Here is a 24345-nt window from a genome sequence, read left to right as displayed (position 1 = left end):
TGAGCCACTCATGTGCCCCAGTCCTTACTCTTTTCCTGAGGCCCAAACCTGATGCAGCTCACACAAGTTTTGGGCCTCCAAGGACAGCCTGGCCTGCAAAGATCGATTTTCTAAAGTAGATTATTTGACAGCAAAGCGTATGAACAGGAAGCCAAAAGCCAAAATACCCTGACTGCCAAGTGGAGACACCAGCTGCAACCCTCACGTACTGTATTTGTGTTCTCTGCTCTGCCCTGACCAGAAGTCTCTTCTTCAGTCTCCTGATCTTGGCGGCAGTCATCAGAATCAGCAGCTGCCTCACAGGCAGATTAGAGTTAGAGGTAGGCTATACCCTAGCTAATCTCTCAGAAATATCCTATCCTTTTCCATACACCTGTCAGCGGGGCTGTTATCAAGAAGACAGGAGATAACAAGTGGAGATAAGATGTGGAGAAAAGGGAACGCTCATCCAATGTTGGTGGGAATGTAAACGGGGCAGCCACCATGGAAAACAGTATGAAGGATCCTCAAAAAATCAAAAACAGAAATATCATACAAACCAGTAATCCAATGTCTGGGTATTGATCCAAGGAAACAAAAACATGAATGCAAAAAGATATATATCTCCCCATGTTCATTGACATTATTTGCAATAGCCAAGATATGGAAACAATCTACATGTCTATTGATGGATGACTGGATAAAGAAATAAGGGTACATGTATAATTGGAATTTATTCAGCCATAAAAAAGAATGAAATCCTGACATTTGTGACAACATGGATGAAACTTGTCAAGTGTAAGTCAGACAGAAAAAGACAAATATCAAATACCATATGATCTCTCTTATATGTGGAATCTAAAAAGAAAAAACTTCATAGATACAGAGAACAGATTGGTGGTTGCAAGAGGCAAGGACAGGGGTAGGAGAAATGAGTGAACTATTTTTGTTTTAGTTTTTAAAAATCAAATATTTTAAAAAAAGAGTTACAAACAGTATTTTGAGAGAGAGAGCAGATGCACATGTTAGTGGGAGCAGGGGGCAGAAAGAGAAGGAGAGAGAGAATCTTAAGTAAGCCCCACAGAGAGCCCGACTTGGGGTTCAATCTCATGGCTGTGAGAATCTGACCTACGCCAAAATCAAGAGTTGGATGCTCAACCGACTGAGCTATCCAGGTGCCCCACAAACAGTATTAATTAGCAATAGAAAGAAAGAGAGAAAGAAAATTTTAAAATTAAGAAAACCTGAGGCAATTTGGAAAAATACATATCTGGCTTATTTTTAAAGTTCTTCAAGGTCACATATGCAGCTTACCTTACTTTTACTTGACAGAAACTATAATGTGTCCTTAGATTCTGTGCTGAGTCATATAGCAGTGACTTTTCCTATGGTCGCATGCTTCTGGTTTCTACCCCGTATTAAATGGGAGCTCAAGTCATGAACGAAGCTCCTATGAGTCCAGAATCAAGTTCAGAGCATCTTTACGGAAAAGCTTCTCCTGTCCTGATACCATTCTCATATCACAGGTGACAGACAAGTCAGTGCCGCGTTCTCTGCCTCACTACACATATTTTGGCCACCAAATATGACCCAAGGACATATAAAAGCTGGTCATTTTGTGGTTATTGGAGAAGTGACTGCATATGAATAAAACCACTTTTCTCCTTGTACAGAGAGGAACTAAGTGAGTGAGACCTAGAAATGAGAGTAAATGTGAGTGTCACACTAGCAGAGGCAGGCCTAGAGCTCAAGTCTCTTGACCCCCAATTTGGTGTTCCCTCCATTGCATGCAAAATAATGTAAGACATCTTTCTAAAAACACATGTCCTATAGACTTCACTAACTGGTATTCTGAAATCTGGACAATGTTTGGAGTGTGTGGTCTAATTTCCTGTAAAATGATTGCACTGTTCACATTAGCAATGTGAAGCAAGTCCATTGGACTTAACCAAAGCTTCCTTGGGCCTTTTTCTAAGAATAAGAGTTTGGCCATTGTCATAGGCACCTTTCCCAGATCCCAGCTCACATTCTTGCCCGGTAGCCTTCCCATCAAGAATCCTGTTTTCACTTGAGTCTCCGGGGACTTGGGAAGTACCCAGGCTTCACTGATGGGGTAAATGCATAATTGTCATCAAAATAGGAAAAGGTAGCAGTAAGAGGAGGTTGCAAACACCTAAAGTCTCTAAGGCCTAGGGCTTTCTATTCAAAATTGAATTCTGGAAGGTCCGGGTTGGTGCCAAAGAGCAGGGCAAGCCTGGAGATCACCTCCCTGGGGCTCGGGTTTGCATAAAAGGAATGGCATTTTTCCCCCAGTCAATCTTGAAACACAGTTTAATCTAAGGGGAGCAATGTGGGAGGGGAAAAAAGAAGATGAGAAAAACCAATAAATAGTAAAAACAGGAAGCAGGAAAAGACAGGCCTGGATGTGCAGTTCTTTTTGTGCCTGTTAAATGAACTCTGGTAGGGATGAGGAGAGAGAATGATCCTATTTATGTATTGAAAGGAATTTTAAATATGCATAGGCAGGGCGAGAGGACCTGCAGAGACTGAAATGCAAAACACAGCGTGGCCTGTGCATCTACCCTTCTATCTCCCAGTACCATTAGCAAGTTCCTTGCACCAATTTCTGGAAAGCTCCTTCTAAAACTCAGAGCCGTCCTTCCACTTACTCAGCACATCTGTCTTAGAAAAGCAATTCTATTTTTATAAAGAAATAGGCCTTCACTTGCAAAACACCTTGCAAATGTATTCTCTCACAGGAACGCAGCTCACACTTCTACACTGATGCACACACATGTCCAACCAACCCCCCCCCCCCCCCCGCCGCCACACACACACACACACACACACCCCCACCACTGCCTTTACTTCTGTACAGCAATCTCCTGGCCACTAGGCACTGGGATTTCAGAGTCGATTCATAACATATGCAAGGGAAGAACACGTCATGAACTGTGCAGGGAGGCATGGGAGCATGGATTACACAGCATGGGAAGGTTCTCATCATTCAACTGACCCAGTTAGTCTGGAAATATGCAAAAGGCAGAAAACTGACCATGAATACGCTTTACCCACATTTAAGAAGTAATCCTTTTTTCCACACAAATCTCTACTCCCTTACCGAATCCCGCACTCACCCCAAGCAAGCATCACCTCTAAAATGGAAGGAGCTGTGTCCTCACTGGTTCCACTGAGCAGCGAATAAATACTAGTAGCTGCCACCAGTTCCCCTACCCTGGACCGACACACCCTCGATCCCCAGCGAAAGTCCTGAAAGAAAGAGGAACTGCTAAATAAAAACAAGCCTTTTGTAAATCACCGTACTTGCCCTCCACCCCGCACAACCTCTCCTTCTCTGGATCTCACAGGTGCATGAAGCCCCTGCCAACCTATAGGAGAGTTGTTCCTCTACGGGACTGGGTCTCCGACATGGGCATTGCTTTGGGAAAGTTGCCTTTCTATGGTTATATATAGAAAAGAGTATTTGGGGGGTGCCTGGGTGGCTCAGTGAGTTAAGCATCTGACTTCGGCTCAGGTCATGATCCCACAGTTTGTGTGTTCAAGCCCCATGTCGAACTTTGTGCTGACAACTCAGAGCCTGGAGCCTGTGTCAGAGTCTATATCTCCCTCTCTCTCTCTACCCCTTCCCTGCTTATGTTCTCTTTCTCTCCCTTTCTCTCTCAAAATTAAACATTAAAAAAATTTTTTTTAATTATTTTTTAAAGTTTATTTATTTTTGAGAGAGAGCAAGCAAGTGGGAGAAGGGCACAGAGAAAGGGAGAGAGGGAATCCTAAGCAGGCTTCATGCAGTCAGCACAGAGCCCAATGCAGGGCTTGATCTCACAAATGGTGAGATCATGATCTGGGCTGAAATCAAAAGTTGGATGCTTAACCAACTGAGCCACCCAGGTGCCCCAAAGAGAGTATTTTAAAGACTATGAGGTCTTTAAATGATGTCAAGTTTTTACAAAAACTTCCATTTAAGAATGAAATGGGAGAGAGTGAAATGAGAAGGCAGTGAGGGGAGCCCATGCAATATCCCAGCACTAGCACACCGTGGGCGGTGTATCTACTCTTCAAGTACAAGGTAGCCTTGCCCCTCCAGCTGCCCAGCCCAGCCATGCGCTCTGGCCATCTCCCGACTTGCTCCACAGGCCCAAAGGCACTCTTTCTTCCTTGTTTGCCTGGCTAATATCCCTTCAACCTTTAAGTTTAGCATTACTTCCTCTGGAAATCTGTCTCGATGCTTCCCTTCTGAAGGCTGAACTGCGATTTGGAGGGGGAGGGATGGATGGCGGGGGGAGAGATGACTAATTCCATGCTGAGACATGTGGGGCTTGTAGTTTTCTATGGTAAATCCAGGTGGTAATATGGGGCGAACAGCTGTCCCAGTTACCGGGACGGAACAGGGGGCTCAGAAATGCCTAGAAAGGTCCCAGCATCTGAATCATCCTGAAGGCACTGGTGTGGAGAGAGTCCCCATGGATGGTCCAGGCTTGACGCATCCCTGGGCAATCACCACACAGAGGGCAGATGTCACATCCTGAGGAAAGAGACGAAGTCAGAGCTCCTTGTGATGAGTTTTCAGTGGGCCCGGATTTGTGAGACTGGGGCGATATGAATCATCATTGCTGTAATTACGTTAATGTAACATTTCTCACTGAGAATCCAGGGAAGTGCTTGTATCTACTTTAAGCTTTCAGGCAATCAAAGACCGGAGGAAAAAAAAAGCCTGAAAATGGTATTAATGTGTGAAAAACACTTTAAAAAAACCCACAGATATCTTGAGAACAACCGAGAAGAATGTTTCACCAGGCTGTCTACAATTTACAGCTGCAGCTTGAGCACCGGCTCATGAAGACACACAACAACGGCACCTTCCTCCCGGAGGAACTAGCACCTGGATCATCCACCGCCTTCGAGCGTGGCACCTACCACAGAAGCAGTTCTCCCCTTGGCTGCCATAAAATATCTACATTTCCTTAATGTGGATTTACAGGTAGGAGGCTGAGGGGGCCCAGAACCCAGGTCTCCATTGGGCTCGATTATTGCTAACCAACAATGGACCAGAGGATTGACCAAAAGAAACCTGCAAATGCCATTTCTTTGGGTGTCTTGGTGTCCCTCTCTCCCATCTTCATTACAGCTGTCCTTGAAGTGACACAGGCTGGGATCACGATGCCAGGGTGTCCCTTCTCTGATAGAAGCAGGATTGCAGTATGGGAGAAAATAAATTAGATGGGGGCCTATTAGACTGAGGTAAGCCATATATGTCTTCAGCACCCCACTCCAATCTCTTTACATGGGGATGTTGGTGGAGTCTTTCAGGCATCTGTGTTCTGTTTCCGATGGTGCCCTCAGAAGCTGCTTTAACCTTCCCTATGCAGTCGGCCTGCCTGTGGTTCTCCGTGCTGTTGACCTTCCATGGTCTGGACTGAAGACAACCTCTCTCATGACTGCTGGCAGTGCCTTCACTTGGCCTCACATCCAGATACTATGTATGTCCCAAAGGACACCATCCATGACATATCACCCATAACTGACCCTAGCCAAGCTCAGAGCCCTGCCCTTTCTCATCAGAATCTGAAATTTCTTTGTGTTCAGGTAATTCTCCTTCCAGTCCTTCTCACATGCACAAATCAGAATGGTCTTTCTGTGATGCATATCTGACTTTGCCAGTCCTCTGCTAAAAACCCTCAGCCCCATCACTGGCTTCTCATGCCTACAGGACAAAGTTGAAGCTCCTGCCCGTGGCTTACACAGCCCCCATGATCTGGTCCCTCATCAGCTGCAGCCCCTGTGCAAGACAGAAAGTGCCAGACAACTAAGGAGATGCTGTCATTCAGGCCACTGAGATAGGCAAAGCATTCATGAATCAAAGATAAAGGAACAGGCCTTGAGTTTTATAAAGGTAGGTAAACAAGAGAGGTGTAGTCTAGTCTTACCATAGTTGTGAAGAAAAATGGAGATGTGTCTATCCAGGGATATTCGAGATTATGGTGGTTTCTGTAGTTATTTTTTCATAACACAGATGGATGGGGAGGCCTTCTAACAGCCACTGTCTCTGGGAGTACAGGTAAATGTTCAGCATTATCATCCCATTTGACTCAACTGCTCTCCATTGTCCTCCACCCACAGACACAGTCACCTGAGCCCATTTATACATTCCTGCCACAGTGTTCCATCTGTTCTCTGTGAATGAGAAGGCTCTCTCTGTCTTCTAAACCTGACCAACCCTTCAAGGTTCAGTTACCTTCCCCATAAAACCCTCGTCAGGGTCTACTTTGCCCAGCTGCTCAGGGTCTACTTTGCCCAGCTGCTCAGGGTAAGGATGTAATGGGAAGAAACAAGCCAAGTCCTTTGCATGGAGCACCTGGTGAATGTTCAAGAAATACAGACTTACAGAAGCTTTCTTGACAGGGCCCTGCAGCTGGAGCCGCCTCCCCTGTGTCCGGCGCAAGGCATCTATCCTTGCTCCTGAGACACCCGGACTCGCTCGCTGCCACTTGTGGTTTTTCATTCTTTTCACAAATATCTATTAATTGTCGCTGGGGCTGCAACAGTGAACTAGAGGATCCCGCTGGCAGCCCAGGTGGAGATCACACACCAGGGGGCTCCGTGTGAGCAAATGCGCAGTCACAGTGCAGAGGGAGGTAAGCGCCAAGGGGCTGGGGAGGAGTGCTCTGCGGCACAGAAACACACATCCAACCCAGACCTGGGCTGCCATGCGGGCGGGCGTCTGGGAGGAAGCAATGGCAAGGCGTTGGTGAGGGGGGCTGTTTGAACGTCATTTGTAAAAGATCTAGAAATTGGAAGAGAAGTGGGAAGATGTCCCACTTGGGGCAAGAGAACTTTCTCCACCTTCCCAGTCCACACTTATACATATGCACACCCACACATGTACACACATACCCTACACTCACACATACACATGCACACAGGTGCGCACACACACACACATCCCACACTCACACACAGACACAGGTAGACACTTCCCTCGAGGCTTATCTTTGTTCTGCCTGTAAGCATCAAAGTGTGAAGAATGAACCTTTTATGCTACACTCTGGATGGATCATCTGTGACAGAACTTTTTGTTTCAGGGCTGATAGGAATCTAAGTCATTAACCCTGCTCAGCACCCTTTTAATTCTTTTTTTCTCTTAGAAGGTAAGTGGGACCAGGACTTTACCCAGAGGAAGAGCCAAGGGAGAGAGAATAAGAAGGTCACAGGATAAGCACTTGATAAACATTCCCTTCCCTTGTTCCTGAGCCAAATCTTTCAGGCGGCAAGTATGATAAAGTTTGTGCACTGTGTGTATAGTCACACTAGATATTGTCAGGAAGAAACCAACATTTTGAAAAGCGGGTTCCAGGTACCACACACAGGGACACACTCCCAGGACTCAGGAAGGATGGGGGCCAGCTGCTGGTGAGTAAGTGGGGGTGGGGACCGGGCCAAAGACTGGGTGAGGGGTGGTCAGCACAGGCCGACAAAGCCTCTCAGGGAAAACTGAATTCATTAACATCTTCTCCCCAAGTCCTTCTCCGTCTTGCTAACATCCTGCAGATAGGCCACTTAGCAGGAAAGCTCACTGGCCCCCAGGTTGGCTGGCAGTGTGGCCATTTTCAAGAGCCAGTGGCATGTGGCATACCACCCTTAGCCAAGGAGAGTTTTCCATGTGCCCTGCTCCGCCAGGTGCCTATCGGAGCCTGCAGACGTGCCACGGGCTCACATCACTGCCAGGAGCTCCTCTCACCTTTAGGTCCAGGGCACCACTCCTTCGCTGCTGCAGACGGTGGCCCCATGGCCAATGATGCACAAGAACAGTTAAGAAACCGCATGAAAGCTGAGGGGAAAAAATACGGTGTACCATGAAGAACCCTTGGGAGACAAGATCTGCCTTGTGTTTTGCAGTGTCCTGTGAATAATGAAAACATGGGGCTCATTGTTCACAAATTATTAGCAGTTTCAAAGACAGCAATAGCACATCATGGACCGAGCCCAGGACCCTTGTGATCTCTGGGCCTGTTTGACTCTCCAGTTTGCACACCCACCAAGCCAGTCCTGCCTAGAGGCCACATAAATCAAAACCCTTAATTTGTGGCAAGGAAACTAAAGCCCAGAAATGGAAACCATTCTCTCACTCCAGTCCCACACCGTGTTCAAGCTCTAGGAGGCCTTCACACTGGGTCTCCTCAGGCACACACTGTTCATATCAGTGGTGTGACCCCAGGCAAGTCATTTACCCCTTTCTCCCTCAGTCTCCACATCTGTAAAATTAGAGTAATAATAGTACAAATCTCAAAGCTTGGTTTTCAGAATAAAAAAGAGTGTATGACACACAGTAGCTCTCAATAAACAGTCACAGTTTTTAGTATTATTAGTAACAGTCCTACTGGTTGTGGTATTTCAGTAAATATCCTCTCTCTCTTTGAGTGACCTTTGCTTTTCTGTATTGGGAGGGAGAGAACTTCACCTTCCAGAAGCCTCCTTCCACCAACAGCGGGAGCTACCTCGGTGCCGTCGGAGGTGGAGGGAATTGAGGCTGGAGTCGAAGGGGAAGGTGAGGGTCTGTAAAGAGCTGCCTCACGCAGCTCCGCTCCTGAGACCCTGCACGCATGCTCCCACCAATGATCGGGGTGTCTCAGGAAAGGGAGAAAACCCTGCATCTGTGACAACACGGGGGAACCTGGAAGGCGTCATGCCAAGTGACGCAAGCCAGACACAGAAAGACAAATACTGTATGATCTCTCTGATACGTGGAATCTGAAATAGTCGAACTCACAGAAGCAGAGAGAGTAGAATGGAGGTCGCCAGAGGCTGGGAGGGCGTGGAAATGAGGAGGTGATGGCTGCAAGGTGCAAAGTTTCAGTTAGGCCTTAGCTAACACTGTACCAGATACTTGAAATTTGCTAAAAGGATGGATCTTATGTTAAATGTTCTTACCACAAAGTGATAATCACTAATAGCAAAGGCAAACAAACCTTTGGGAGGCAGTGGGTACAAGCAGGGCCCTGATGATGGTGATGGTTTCACAGGTGTGCTTTCACATGTACCCCAGACAGTACGACCCACGGTCTTGTATACATGAAATATGCACAGCTTTGTACATGTCAATAAAATTCTCCACAAAGCAGTTTAAAAAATAAAAATGAAATTGCTAGTAAATTTTTAAAATCCTAAGATTGGGCTGAGTTGGGTGCAGACAGGGCTTCTCAAACTTGCGTCAACTGCAATAGAATGTCCTTGCCAAAATTTCAGATTTCTAGACCCCAATACCCCAATCTAGACCCACTAAACCAGAATCTCCCAGGATGGGATCCAGGAATCTATCCTAACAAGCACCCCTGGAAGGCTTATTTCACACCAACGGGTTAGAATCACTGGCCAGGGCCAGCGGCTGGCACACAGCCACCAACAAGCTCTCTGGGCCGTGTCACCTGCACTGAGCGTAGCAGCCCCATCTATGCCATTGGACTGCGTGGCCCTGTGGTGATCTTGCACGGGCAAGGCACCCAGCAGGCACCAACTGAAGCATCTTGGTTGGTTGTCAGATGGTTCACTGCACACATCTCATATCTAACCCACCAGAAAGGCTGACTGCGGGGCCAGCTGGTCAGGCCACTCCATTGGGGCCTTGTCCAGGAGGACTCTGGCTGGGGTCTTGAGAACAGCCCCAAGAGCCCACAGGCGGTGTCTTCTCTCTTATAGCCTCTGCAAGGGGACATCCCTTCTTTTCTGGTTTTCCCTCAGGGTTCACTTCTTCCTGCTAAAGCTTGTGAGCTCTATCAAGGGACATTTTGAGACTCATTTTAAATAAGCTTCAAGGGGATGTAGATGGTCCAATGTAAAAAATTCCAGGTATAAGATCTATAAGTCCTGGGCATGTAATGTATGGTGCAATGACTATAGTTTACCAGAAAAATACTGGTTTGTCCATTTTAAAGTTGCTGGGAGAGTAGATCTTAAAAGTTCTCATCACAGGAAAAATTATCTGTAACTATGCATGATAATCATGTCAACTAGATTTACCGTGGAGATCACTTTGTGAAATATACAAATATCTAATCACTATGCTGTACACCTGAACCCAATACAATGCTATATGTCAATTATATCTTAATAAAACTGGGGAAAAAATTCTCCCACCAGATGCACAGGCTCATAAATTGCTTCGATACGGTAAGTTGTTCTGCTGGTTCTTAACACCAACTTTAGCAAGCGAATGGCAACCATTCCTCAGTATTCAAGGTGCCTGCCCAGCCCTTTCCATCCCTCACTTAGGGGAAGGGGGAGAAACCCAGGTGAAACCAGGCTGTGGTTATCATGGGGACGGCTGAGTGTTGCTTTAGCATCCCGTCTCCTGGCGACCAGCTATGCCCTCCTTCAAAGCAGTTAGTTTGTAGTTTTCTTTCACATCTCTTTAGAAAATTGTCAGAAATTAAAACTGACTTTGCTATGGGGGGTGTGTGGCATGGGCTGGAGTCTCTAATGAACTGAATCTCACCCCATGGAATGCTGTATTTACAAAGGGAAGTGTAGAGAAAGCATGGAAATATCCTAGCACATTGCAGGAAAGGGAGCAAGGCCTGAGGAAGTGTGGCTTCTTTTCTAGGAGTCCCTCACAGAGCGTTAAATGCCTACGTGCCTACTTTAGGACATCCTTCAGAGTTGACATTCAGCAAGCCTCCTGAAGAGCAGATCTAAGCCTGTGCCCACTATCCACCCCCAACAGAGCCCTTCCTATAAATCCATGCATTGCACTCATCAGCACCAAATCTTCCCTACAGGCCATGGATGTGACCAACATAGACACTGACAAAAATGAGCACAGTGTGAGAGAAGAGAAATCATTGGCCCACCTCCCCAAATCTTTATTTTTTATTATTTTGTTTTATAGCTCTCTCTTCTCACCAGTCCTTGTTTTTTGTTTTTTATTCTTTTAATCTACAGTTTTTAACTACCACTACCATGTAAGCTTTATGAGGGGAGGGGCTATGATTTGCTCTCTTCACACTATAAACACCACAGGATGCAGAGGTGCTTAAAATGTGGTCATTAAGTGAAAACATGAGCTCATTTAAACTAATCCAATCTTGATGGCCCCTCTACAAAGTGACATCAGGTGCTATTCAATTGACATAGACTATTTAATAAGGACTTGAGTGATAAAAAAATTTGTTGAAATTATTCTTCCTTAAAAAGTCAAAATACATATACATTCATTAATTTGTTCCAACAAAGGAGATAAGCAACAGTCTAAAAAGTAAATGTAACAAGGAAAAGCATGTGGTGCTCAGAGGAAGGAGATACCAGGTTAGGGAGATGTGTTGAATGTGGAGGGGTCCTGAAGGAAGGTCATCTCCTAGGTCATTAATTGAGAAGAAGACATCTCTTCTGAGAAGACCTCCTGAGTTTGCCAGTTGGGCTGAGCACCCAGGCAGCCTTAAAGATGATGTCAGTCATGGCACTTGCCATATATTAATACCTGTGTACTTGCCCATGAACCCATGAAAGACCACATTTTATTCATCTCTGAATCCTTGAGCTCTAGCACTCAGTGGGTTCTCATTAAATGTTGGCTGAACAAATGAATTGGCAGGCTAGGCTAGGTTGGAGGAATGGAGGGGGCCAAAGCTCTTGGGAAGGAATGGTATAAGCAGACAAGGAGAGTGGGTCTGCTTGTTGCTGTAAATGAGTCCCCTGGGCAATTCCAGGTCATAGTGACAGGGCCCAGCTCACATCAGTGGTCTAGGCAAAGAGTTGTGCTAAGAAACCATCCCTCTGGCTTGAAGGTAACTTTGTTGCTGCACCCAGGACATTAAGTCATAAAGTCATTGCTTTTTTCTCACTAGTTTTATGAAAAATGGGTCCCAGTTTCTTAAGTAATCTCTACACTCAATGTGTAGAGACTCTCAATGCGACTTAAACTCATGACCCTGAAATCAACAATCACATGCTCCATGGACTGAACCAGCCAGGTGCCCCAAGGGTCCCAATTCCTACATCCCTCTCGCTGGGGTTTTCCCTATACATTGAAAAACAAATGGGTTCTAGATACAGGGAGGGAAAGCAGGATTGTACTTCAGATAATGAGATTCTAGAGTACATGTATCAACTCTGGCCAAGTAAGAAATGCTACCAAATGTCAAGTCAGGGATGGGAAGGTCATGGTACCAGCCCTTCCTCCTGCTCTCCTCCTCCTCACAGGATTTCCAGAAGAAATGGACTCTTGCTCTTTCTAACAATAATCGAAACCAGAGGCATCTGCTTTCATCTTTCTCAGCCTGAAAGGCCTTTTAAGCTCCCCACTGTTTGTTTTGGTTTATTACTGAAAGGCTAAAACCATAAAAAAAATCATTGTTGTGGGTATTTTCCAGTTGAGATGAAATATTTAACAAGGGTAAGGTGGGGAGGAGGAAGTTTGCAGAGAATACCATTTTTTAAAGGTCAAAAAATGCATAAACCCATTACTTTAATATTTTTTGTTCCCACGAGAGACAAAGTGTTCAGAGCCCTACCCCCACTCTCCCTCAGAATTCAGTGCACAAATGCACGCTCACGTTAGGTCCATCCTCAAAGCACAGCTCTGATCCTCTTACAGCCCTATTTAGAATCTGCCATGGCTCCGCCCAGCCCAGAAATGAGATACAGTCTCCGAGTCAGTACTAAAATCCCACCCCAGTCCAGCACGACCTAATTGTGCATACTCACTAAGGACAGGGTTCTTGAACCCCCTCTACACTTCTCCCGTGAAAAAGATGTATTCTTGCACATATTTTCAATGTGTGATTTTACTTCCCTGCACCACAGAAGCATGCCAGTCTCTGTTTGAAGTTATCTCCTTGCCTCCCCCTTCTCATCCATGGTGACACATCAGAATCCTTCCCACGCTTTCCATACTTAGTGCAATCTCACCTTCTCCAACATGTCTCTCCGGTCCCTCCAGTCGGAGCCCTCCTAGTGACACATGGCCATGCTGGCCATATGTTCAGGTCTCTTCTGGGCTGTGAGTTTCAGGAGAGCTGGGGATATGGTCTGTAACTTGTATCCCCCACCAAACATAAAAATGCCTCTACATAGTGTGTACTCTGTATGTATTTTTTTAATGACTGAATTCATGAAGATATGAACAAACCCTTTCCTCTCTGCAGCATTTGCTCTGCTATCTGGGTAAAAATTAAATCCTTAGAACATGCCAAAGCACTCTACATAATGGATGCATCTTCTGATTGGATTATAATTAAAATAAGATTTTTTTTTTGTAATAACATAGTTACCTTGATTGGCAGAAGGGAGACGGCAGATGTAATGGAAAATTGATGAACAGTTTGAATGTTGCCACACCGTACATCCTATTATGTTTCCTGTTTCAAAGGAGAGCTTTAGAGGAACATCCCAGGAACCTAATGTTGAATTATCATTCCCAAGTGTAACCAAATTATGCAGCACGAGAAAGTCAAAACTTTCAAAGAGCTATCAAAGACAGAGGAAGAGGGCACAGAGCAAGAATGCTATGGGGAAGAAAGAATGCTAGGACCCCACAGAATGTCATGCAGGTGGGCTCTGGGCCACCCAAGAGGCAGGGTCTGCTCTGCACTCATTCTAGGCGTGGCTGGTCCAGTACGGAGGCCACCAGCCACATGGAGTTATGGAGCACTTGAAACATGTGTTGTGTGAGTTAAGAAGTGTGACCAGCACATTAGGAATCCACAGCAGATTTTGAAGATTTAGTATGGAAACAAGAATGTAAACTATCTCCTTAATGATTTTTTATATTGATTGCAGGGTAAAGTGATAAAACATTGGCTATCTTGGGTTAAATAAAATATATTATTAATATTAATTTCAACTGCTTCTTTTCACTGTTTTAATATGGCTACTAGAAAATGCAATATTCCATATGGGGATAGCATTTGTGGCTTGCATTATAATGCTATTGGACAACACAGTTCTAGACTAAATTTCCTAGATTGGGTAGGATGTAAGTCTTCTCCCTCCCCAGAAGGAAAAAGAGCATCATTCATACTCAAATGCGACCAAAACGAAAAAAATAAAGCAGATGCCAGAGGCAGCCAGCTTCGCGACGGCATGAGAGTCATTTTCTAGCCAGATGTCCATACTCATTTTTCCAGAGCTCTGAGGCCTGGGACTGTTGTCTGAGTCTAAAGAGTAATAAATAAACAGTGTGACTATTACCACAGCCCCGGGATCGCTGACCATCTTAAGCCCTAAGCAGGAAAAGTGCCAAGACGTATTTATCATATTTGGATGTGTGAACAGAGGAAAAAAAAAAAAGAAAGTTCTTTAAGCAGGAGCTGTCATGATTTAACTTGTATTTTTTCTATCATTGCAGGGCTCATTCATATTAATGGTTTATTTGACCTGGTGTCTCTACATGGGCTAGTAAGTATGGTTTAACTGATTCGATTTCAGCTTTGGGTACCATTTGCGGCGATGATTAGGTCTAATTTCTTACCCAAACAAACAAAGCTTAAGATTAACATATAACCAAAGGAATCCCTGAAGACAAAAACTTTGACCATCACTTTGCTTCTTCATCCTAAGTAAACAGATTCCACATATCAACTTATGTGAGCCATGTGCAGGGCAGCTGAGTGGGTAGGGGTGTGGGGTGGCTGAGGACCTTGAAGGTGAATATGCCTAGTATCAACAGAAATGTTTGTTGTAATTGACTTAGCCCTCACTTAAGTTATGCTTATCCAAAATCTTAGGTGATATATTTGTTATCTATGGCTGTGTAACACATTGCCCCATAACTTAGCGGCTAGAAACAACACACATCTATTTATCTCACAGTGTCTGAGGGTCAGCAGGCCACATGTGGCTTACCCACACCGTGCATCTCACAGCTCTGCAGTCAAGGTCAACGGAGCAGTCATCTGAAGTTTCAACCAGGGCAGGGTCTGTTCCCAAGCTCATTCACTTGGTAAATACTTTGATGTATGTACATAAGCACGTATGATATGAGACAACTCTTACAAATATTGCTAGTGCCTTTTCTATTAACTGGACAAATGACTCACTCTGAATTTATATCTGCTCATCACTCCCCTACCCTTCCTTCCTCCTCCCTCCTTCTCCCCACACGCATAGGCCTTCAATCAAGGATAAATTTGTTTTTATTTTATAAAAGACTGAGTCAGAAGCTTATGTAGAACCAGCTCCTTGGATCACACGTGAGTTCTACAAAAAAGGAAAAAAAAATTGCTTGTAATGCAATTCTTTGTGAGTTTTCACTTGAAATTGTACTAACAGATTAAAGACTAAAGAGGGAGCAGTCCCTTGCACAGTGGAATGCCAATGGCCTCTGGACACTAAGTCATCAATCTCTCCACAAACATGTGTCCACCCCTTTGCCAACCAATTCATTCCATCCAAGAGACCGCCGGAAGAAAACTGGACTAAATGTGAAGTTGCAGCTTTTGAAATAACAAGGAAAGGCAAAGCCTCTTAGGACAGGATGTGTTTTATTTCTCTCATACTTTTCTGTTTGTTGAAGCTCATCAAATCTTTCCACAAGTCAAAGGGCCATGGAGGTGGAGCTGGGGACTTGTGGCAGCACCATTCAGGGCAGACATCCTGCAGATTCGTACCTCATGTGGCAAGCACAGTGGAAGCTTCTTCCCTAACCCACTGCCCTCACTCTGGCCCTTGTGCTCAATCATGAGGGAACTCCCACCAACATTTTCACTCCCCTGCCAATGGCTGTAACATCACATTTTAGTTTTACTACAACACTCATGTGTGTTTTGATTATTTATAAAACCTACCAATCATTTCTTTGACTAATTAGATAATAGATCTGACCTTCATATATAACCTTTTACTGATGACTCATTTACCAGTGACCTCAGGACCACTGAGTGTGTCTACTTGTTCCTGGTCAAAATGGCCTCAGATTTTTGTGCCTGTATGCCCCTGTTACATTTCCTATAGATTGGCACTCTTCTCTCAAAACTGGGGTGTGGCAGTCATTTCCACATCTGGCTAATCCACCTGACTAGAACTCTCTCCTGTATGCAACACACAAATATGTATACTCACATTCCCTTATCATAATTGTAGTGCTTCCCGTCAGATACAGGCTTGAGATCAAATATACAACAACGACAGATAACTATGCAAAATGGGTTTAAAGGTTTTGATGAGAGATCTTAAAGTCTCTCCTATGAGTTTAACATCATCTTTACCTTGATTGTTAATTTGCATGGATTCTTACTTATAGTTAAATAGCTTTCCTCCTAATAGCTAGGAAAAATGGTGAACTCTGGGTATGTGATTAAAGTTTAATTTACCCCTTAATTTTATGCATATCTAATAGAGGTTGGTGTGTGTAGGTGTGTTGCATTGTGTTTCCTCTGCATATCACCCACTCCGTAATCTGGGATAGGAACACTGAAGACATTAGTGACTCATCCCTCTTCCTTACTCCTCACATCTGATCATTTCCCAAGTCCTTATGATTTCACATAGACTATTTCTCAGCCCCATCTCTTCTAGCATATTCTCTTGGGTACTGCTACATGTATTAGTTTGCTGGGGCTGCTGTGATGTTTAATTTTATGTGTCAAGTTGACTGTGCCATGGGGTGCCCTGATATTTGGTTGAATATTATTCTGGGTATGTCCCTGAGCATCATTTTGGATCAGATTAACATTTGAATCAGTAAACCAAGTAAAGGGGACTGTGGTCCTCAAAATGAGTGGCCCTAACCCAATCAGTTCAAGGCCTAAATAGAACACAAAGGGTGACCTTTTCTCAAATACAGTGGAACTCCTCCAGCCTAACTGATTGAGGTGAGACATCAGTTTTTTTCTTGCCTTTAAACTTGAACTGAAACACTGGCTCTTCTTGGGTCTCAAGCCCACTGGCCTTGGACCAAAACTTACACCATCTGCTCTCCTGGTTCTTAGGCCCCTGGATTCAAACTGAAATTACACCACTGGCTCTCCTGGGTTAAGAACTTCTTGGCCTCCACAATTATGAGTCAATTCCTTAAAATCAATAAGTTTAATGAGTAGATAGATATAAACAAAGAGACTGACAGACATATCCTGTTGGTTCTGTTTCTATGGAGAACTCTGACTAATATAGCCACCATGACAAAATACCACAGCCTAGATAGCTTAAAAAACAGAATTTTATTTTTGCACAATTTTGGAGGCTGGATGTCCAAGATCAAGGTGTCAGCAGGTCTGGTTTTTCTTGATGGCCACTGTCTCATTGTGTCCTCACAAGGTCTTCCCAATGGGCAGGCCCATGCATTGTGCGTCTCTTGTGTCCTAATTTCTTCTTATAATGACATCAGTCAGAGTGAATTGGAACCTATCCTAACAGCCTCATTTACCTTAAGTACTTATTTAGAGGCCCCATCTCCATATACACGTTCTGAGGTACTTGGAGTAGGGCTTCAACATAAGAATTTTGAGGAGACACAACTAAGTCCATAACAATATGGCTATTGTCTTAGCTTACAGAAATAGTATTCTATCCTTTTTCTTTCCTCCACTGTTGCCACCTTCCATTCCATCTATTATTATTGAAGTTATACTTCTAAAATGCAAATCTGATCAGGCATTGTCTGTTAATTTGGTCTCATACATGCTTAATGTCTCACTGCTTATAAGACACAATTGAAAGTCTTTAAGCCAGAAACTACCACAATGGTCTGGGTCTTGTCCTGAACTACTTTCTAGTTTCATCTCTCAACATTCTTGCTCACTTGCCCAATATCCTATTTGTAGTCACTCAAAACAACTCTCTGAAGAGAACTTTTTTTTTTTCAACTCAGAGGATTTTTCAACTGTATCCTTTGAGATTTGCAGCCTCCCTGAGTGCATACCTTCTGGCTGTTGCTGCATAATTATCAGTGGATGTGACTCTTTTCTTCCAGACAGACTAAAACTCCAGTATTTCTTTCGGTCCAAATAACAAACTGTACTAATTAGTTAACCAGTTAAATATTTGTTGGTACTTCCAGTCTAGCCCTTTCCTAGGAACTAAACTTCTCTGTCTTGAGAGGTGAGAAGTATACATGATCTAAAAGAAAAATTAACAGTTCATACTCTCTTGGCCTTCTCCCAAAGATGGCCAACAGAGGTAATGCATTAATGTCCACTTTAAAACAAATTGTAAAGCACCATCTAATAGAACAGCAACTTTTCTTCCAGCATAACCTATAAAACCAACCAGTAACAGCCAGCTCCTGCGGTCCAGGACGCTCCACCTACAAGTAACATCTAGGAATAACACGAGTGTGACAGTCTAAAGGCTCAGACTATCTATTAGGACAGTGATTTTGAAAGCTTAGTGTAGGTGGATTTATTGGGCCAATAAGCCACCACTTCCATATTCTATAATAAAGCAATATAAATCCCAAAGAAACCTGGGGAGCTACACTGTGTGCATATGGTTATGTGAGTAGGGGTGATGTACTTGGGGAATACCCACTTCCTGAAATTTACACACCAAAACTTCCAGTACAACTTCAACGCCTTACGTTAAATTAAGTCAGTGAAATGCCATCAGTCAATTTCCCCTCCCCTGTCAAAACAAGTCACAATATCACCATTGTTAATTGTCTGAACAAGCTGCTTACATGGAGAAAAAATACCATCACAAAATAGATCCACAATGCTTCCTTAGATTTCCTATTTTAATCTTTTTTAAGATGTTAAGGTCAGGTGAGTAACATATCACCAAAAGGAAATAGCCTTTTTGTGAGCGTTAACTAACTGACCAACCTAAACAGAGCAATCACAGGTTAGGGGTTCTATGGGGAGAAAATATGCAAGAAGATTTGAAGAAGTGCTATTAATTGGTTAAATAGTCCCCTTAAAAGGTGCAAGGGAGAACTGATGAAGTCATGGTAGAAAAAAAAAGAAAAGGCTTACTAATAATTTCCAGGCTGTCAGCACAGAGACTGTAACTACCATATACAGAGAAAGTACGCAGACATGATCTATTAATTTCTGGGTGAATGACCAGACCACATAGCTCTGCGCGTTCTAAAATGGGAAGGCAATTGTTGTCCTAGCATCTTTGGAGTGATAACTCATGTAACGCTGCCCTGTTCAGGGATGTTAATGCGGGCTGAAATGGGAATAACATCTCCGGAGAGTCCCCCATGGTCCAAACGATGGCGGCGCCTGTGAATTTTTCTGGTCTGTGGCTCAGCTATGGGGCCGTGGTATTGAACCTTCTGTTTTGAATGCATCCAACCTTGAATATGAAATGATGGATCTCCTTAGATTTTAAGCCCCCGACACTTTATTCCATTAATAAATATTCATTTTCCTTTTCTCCCTCCAGTAGCATTTTCTCATCAATCATGGCTGAAGCCACAGCTGTGAAAGCCCTTTATCCGTTACTGTTCATCTCTACATGATTCTGTGCATCCTTCCAAAATTATGAAATTATCGAAAATTGGGTGCAAACCTTTTGTTTGGTGTGGTTTTTTAATCGCCATTGAGTCTGTGTTTATTCCCAGAATGAAACCACTTTGTTATTTTTTTCTTCATTTTCTTCCAGTACATGTATAAATCACTCCATTGGATTCTACCGTCTTGTAAAAATAAAAAGGATCCCCAAATGTTCAAGAATTACTCAGGGACTATCCAGTGTTCAATATGTCAAAGCAGCCAAGACAGACAGTCAGGAAGATTAGAATCAATGAAGAAAAATCCATCCTGGGCACAAGCCGTCCTGCTGCCAGCACTGGGGGGGAAAGGCCTGCTCACTTGGCACTCTCATTACCAGGAGAAAAAGTCTTCAAGCATGAGACCAGGGAGAAGGCCACCAGCCCTGCTGCCTGAGTTCTTCGGTCGAATCCATGGTTTATTTTGTCAGAATGATATTCCTATGGAGTGGCCGGCTGCTGCACAGTGTTAAAGATCTCCTTTACCTCTCTGCTGCCTCCAGACAAGGAACGGTCACCTGGGTCCCAGCAGGTGCTTCGCCACAACCCAAAAAGCGGGGATACTGCGATCTTCACTTATTCCCTGCTGATCTCCGACATCAGAGGCTCTCTGCCTGGGGCAGGCTCTCTGCTCACTTCTGCTGCCCTTCTCATCCTTCCATCCAGAGTTGGAGATCATCCAGTCTCCTCCCACCCTGTTCAAGCTCATTCCACAACTGGGAGCCTCTAAAAGGTTAATGTCTGCCTGGATTTTAAGGATGAAAGCTGGCCCTGGTGTTGATAGAGTTGATAATCATAGATTAAAGCTGCAAAAAATGGAATTGATGAGCACATTGCAACCTGATATTTCATGACCACCTTCTGTAGGCATGGCCCTGTGCCAGGCTGCACATTTGCAAAAGCAGCTTCTGGAAACCATAGGGTTGCTAGAAGGGTAAAGGCAGGAAAGAAGAGAGGCAAAGCAATTGGGGCAGATTTACTGAAGACAGGAAACACTTGAAGAAACCCAGGAATATGCTAGAAGAGATGAATGCTCCTAAAGCAGGCTAGACTCCCACAGCTGCAAATGGAATCCCAGCCTCAGAGTCTGCCTTATTTGCTTCTAAAGGTCCTTCCAAACCTCGATGCTGACATTTCCTCATCTGGAAGGGAACTAAACTCATTTCTTCTGGATGGAAGACAGAAGCTGTGTGAACTCCCACCTCCAATCAAAAACCCTAAACTGAGGCACCTGGGTGGCTCAGTTGGTTAAGTGCCCAACTTCCACTCAGGTCATGATCGGTTCCTGAATTCAAGTGCCACATCAGGCTCCACATGATAGTGCAGTGACTGCTTGGGATTCTCTCTCTCTACTTCTCTCTCTGCCCCTCCCCCTTGCATGAGCGCGCTCTCTCTCTCTCTCTCTCTCTCTCTCTCTCTCTCTCTCTCTCTCTCTCTCTCATGTTTATTTAACTTTGATAGAGAGAGAGAGACTGAGTGTGAGCAGGGGAAGGACAGAGAGAGAGGGAGACACAGAATCTGAGGCAGGCTCCAGGCTCTGAGCTGTCAGCAGGGCAGGGTTCAAACTCACAGACTGTGAGATCATGACCTGAGCTGAAGTCAGTCCCTTAACTGACCAAGCCATCCAGGCACCCTGAGCTCTCTCTCTTAAAATAATAAACACATTTTTAAAAAAAACTATTTAGAGCCAAGTGACAAGGGAGATGTATCATGTCAGCTTTCTCATTAACTTGGAAATGTAAGATGTAAGAGTAAGGAAGGTAAGAAAGTAGCCCAAAGTCATGCATCCAAGTGGTCATGTGACCAAGGCTAAAAGCCACATCTCTGGGTTTTCACTCCTAGACTCTTTTCCCACATATCTTAAGTGGGGATAATAGGGGCAATGGGTTGCTCCCTCTACTGACGCTAAATGTTGAATACCGCTTCCATAAGCCTGAGAAATAGAGCCAGAATGACTGCAGGACTCGCCAAGAGAGCCCCCGCCGTGTTACCAAAGTACCAGGCTTTTAACTGAGTCCTCCACAATTTTGTCTCCAGAAGCGATAGCAATACCTACTGTGGCTTTAAGGACGTGCCTTGCAGCTTTACCCTGGTTTCTGCATCTGTAAAATAAGACAGAGAACCTACTGCTCTTACAAAGATGTTGGATGACCAAATTAATGATTAATTATGAGTGCAGAGAATTTCGTGGAGATTACTCTTCAGTTTGACATTATTACTCTCAAAAACCTGTTGTTATAATTATGTGTCCAACAAGTAAGACAAAATACTGGAAGGTTTTTTTTTTTTAACTTAAAAGATGACAAATATAATCTGAAGAAGACAAACGTAGTAAAAGCTCATACGGCATGGCAGTTATGCTTGACATGCGCAAATCTCCAATGCCAGATGCCCAGGGAGACAGCTGCCCACAGGCTTCTAGCCCTCCAGCAAGTACAGGCTGCTGGCACCCTCTCCAGCCAGCTATGAACACACCAGAAGGGGAAAAAGAAGCTTGTGTATATAAAGGGGGGGACACTCAAAAATTAAACAAAGTGCGTGTGAGCTTTCTGCGGGGACGGAAGATTGGTGGTTGAGTCTGGGCAGTGGCCTAACAAGCGGCACTTCAGAAACGTCTGGTATGCCACTCTGAGTCCCAATATGGCGCCAGCACATCATTTTCTGGCTTGTTTTAACACAAGGCTTAACACAGGACTCAGCTGTTTACATCTCGCCAGCCAGCGTGCGCAGTACCACAGCAGGGGTGGGGGTGCCCTACAACAGGGGGCAGGGGGAAATTCTCTGAGGAAGGGGACAAGGGATGATTAAGCATAACTATCAGCGCCACAGCCTCCACATCTTCCCAAACTCAAATCTAGGCCCTAAGATTTCCTCTTCCATCCTGATGGCACTGCGGGTCAAGACAGCTGGGGGTCCCCAGGATATTAAAGATGAGTCATAGAGCGAAGTGAAGTCTGAGGACAGTATATGCCATTTAAAAGAAAGACAGCAAATGAAACAACCAATAGCAGAAGATAGAATATACACCAAAAGGCAAACAGTTTTTAAATCCACTTAGACTTTATTTTCTTATAATAATGAGCTAAATTTTTTCAAAGCTTTACTCAATGATCTATTCCTTCTTCCACTGGTTTGTAATGCTATGCCTGTCATGTGCCAAGTTCAGACACATATGTGGATTTAAAAAAAACATTGTGAAAGGCAATAGTATTAAGTTAACAGAGGAAATGTAGTAGAACATATATTTACGTAAGATTGGACAGGTATTTACCTTATAGTGAAAAAGGCTTTGTTAAACAAAATTCAAAATACATAAACCATGAGGGGAAAAACTAAACAGAAAAAGATTCCTGTACCTCAAATGTCACTCTGTGCAAAGACAATAATAAGAAAAGCCTAGAAGAAGATATTAATAAGGAATTACTATTTAGATATATGAAGAATTTCTGTAAATCATCTAGAAAAGATAACAAACCCAATACAATATAGACAAAAGATAAGAATAGGCATCTCAGACGGGATCCAGAGACTAATAATAGGTGCTCACATCTGTAGTTATCAGTGAGCATCACTTTGCAAAGCAAAAATTGATAAGTAGGAAAAACCAAATGTTGCAAACAGAAATATCCATGTACTGCTGGGCCTTTCTGGAGAGCATCCAGAAAAAACTTAATGAAATTAAACATACACATAAACCATGGCCCCCCAGTCACGCCATCCCTAAGTGGATATCCCAGAACAGCCCTCTCGCAGACATTTAGGAGGATGGCCACGTTACTTGTGACAGCAGGGAGATGGAGGCAACCGAGATGCCCATGACCAGGAGTAGATACATGAAAGGTGGTATAAGCCCACGCTGAAATACTCTGCAACAGCCAGAAATCGTCAACTAGCTTTGCATAGAATAACAGGGAATAATAAGTAAAAAGAGAGTGATTTAATCAGTTATTTATATGAATTAAATATACATAATAAAAGGCTTTCTTTAAGGCTACACAGCTTATATAAATGAATGTGAAAGTTGAATTGGGAGGACCTATATTAAATACACCAGAGAGAGTGTATGTAGGGAGGGGGAGGGGGAACTGAGTTGAAAAGGCAGGTAATTAAGTGCAACAAAAGAGGCACCTTTCCTGAATAACAATACTGCACTATTGGCCTGTGAATGCATTCTCTCATTGGTCGGATAAATAGATGGAGAGCACCTTCCTGCGCCTTGTAAGAAGACTAGGATCCCCTAGGTGGATGGCAGGAAGTTTCCTGCCCCACACAGTCCTTCACACGTGTGAACTGAGGAACAGAAGCTCCAGTTGTCTGTAAATCCACTCTGGGCTTCTATGATTCTAAGAGAAATGCAGATGATGGTGATTAGAGCCAGGACGACATACCAGAAGTGACATCTCCTTAGATTACTCATTCCCAAACCTCACCAGCATATATACTTAAGTGAATTTAGGCAAACTGGATTTTGAAGCTTGGTAGATGTCCTCTGGGAACAGCCTCATAGGAACATGGAAATTCCCTGCAGAAGGCCCTCAAGTTATCTGGTGTGTCCAGCAGCGTTTCTTGCACCCTGCTCTGCCCCCCTTCCCCCAATGCACACAGCACTCTGACAGCAGCAGACTTACAAAAGAAATAAAATACCACCTGATCAGTTAATTTTTCCCAGTATTATCCCTTATTAGGTTTCTGCCCTGGACCCAAAATACAGACCAGGCCTCTAGTGCTGGCCTAGATTCTGTTTCCTATGAGTAGATGCATCTCTAATCCAGGTGGCCAAAGGCAAAAGATGAATTCCTTCTAAAAAGGAAGAGGGCTAGTTGGTGTAAAAGGAGTGCCTCACTCAATCCCTTGACACTTGGGGTTCTACCTTCAAAGCGACTCAGGAGGAATGAGTTTTGATGACATCTTACCATGCAATCTGC

Source organism: Suricata suricatta, chromosome 4, assembly GCF_006229205.1.
Source record: "Suricata suricatta isolate VVHF042 chromosome 4, meerkat_22Aug2017_6uvM2_HiC, whole genome shotgun sequence".
Lineage (NCBI taxonomy): Eukaryota > Metazoa > Chordata > Mammalia > Carnivora > Herpestidae > Suricata > Suricata suricatta.
This window is presented reverse-complemented; position numbering follows the sequence as displayed.